Genomic DNA, 917 nt, shown 5'->3' with positions numbered 1-917 from the left:
ACAAAAAGATTTTACACTTTAGGCTACACTTGTAGCCGTGCTACTAATATTTTCTTTGAGTTTTGTATGTATAGGTCCCGAGATCGTTCAATTGTTCCCTTTGATCCGGAGATTGAAAGAACTCTCTCAAGGAGGAGAGTAGCAAACAAGACATTGGATTATAGTTCTTCAATCGAAGAAGAGATTGAACAAGAGCAAGTCATGGGAGAACATCCGAGAGTTGCCTTGAAGGAATTGGGAGTGCCCGGTGCATATAGGTTCGAGAGCGTCATAGCTCCACCTACAACACCGGCAAACGATTTTGAAATTCGGCCGGCAATGATCACCCTAATTGAGAGGAGACAATATAGTGGGGCTAAGAATGAGAGCCCATTGAACCATCTTAAGGAGTTCGAAAAATATTGCAACATAAGCAAGGTCAATGGAGTGTCTCAAGAGTTTATCCGCCTTAAGTTGTTCCCTTTCTCTCTCATAGGAAGATCTTTGGAATGGCTAGACAAAGAGGTGAAGCCCAATTCATTGAGAACGTGGGATGATGTCACTAAAGCTTTCTTGTCCCGTTTCTATCCTCAAAAGAAGACGGCGGAGGCAAGGGCTTTAATTCAAGGGTTCAAGCAAAATCCAAATGAGAGTCTCTATGAAGCATGGGAAAGATTCAAGGAGTATCAAAGAGAATGTCCTCACCACGGAATTCCAACATATCAAGTGATCCAAATCTTCTATGGTGGTTTGAGTCCTCAAGGCAAGTCATGCCTTGATGAAGGGGCCGGTGGTCCTATCATGAACAAGACCGAAGAAGAAGTTGTGGACATTATAGAGGATGTGGTGACTTACTATAGAGATTGGCAAGATGGGGAAAGAGATTCTTCAAGCAAGCAATCTTCGTTGTATTCGGTGGACCATCTCAATGCTATCAA

General features: G+C 42.9%; 1 non-coding gene across 1 annotated transcript; it reads right to left on the bottom strand.

Annotated features, from left to right (window-relative positions):
• Nucleotides 1-586: 586 nt before the first annotated feature.
• LOC145599883 (small nucleolar RNA R71) lies at nucleotides 587-692 on the bottom strand. The gene has a single exon (XR_014104136.1). It is a non-coding gene; the product is annotated as a small nucleolar RNA R71 (small nucleolar RNA).
• Between the last annotated feature and the right edge of the window lie 225 nt (nucleotides 693-917).

The sequence above is a fragment of the Chenopodium album genome, chromosome 20, assembly GCF_948465745.1.
Source record: "Chenopodium album chromosome 20, dcCheAlbu1.1, whole genome shotgun sequence".
Classification (NCBI taxonomy): Eukaryota; Viridiplantae; Streptophyta; class Magnoliopsida; order Caryophyllales; family Amaranthaceae; genus Chenopodium; species Chenopodium album.
Note: the sequence above shows the minus strand (reverse complement) of the source record. Positions and strands in the feature narration are given on the sequence as shown.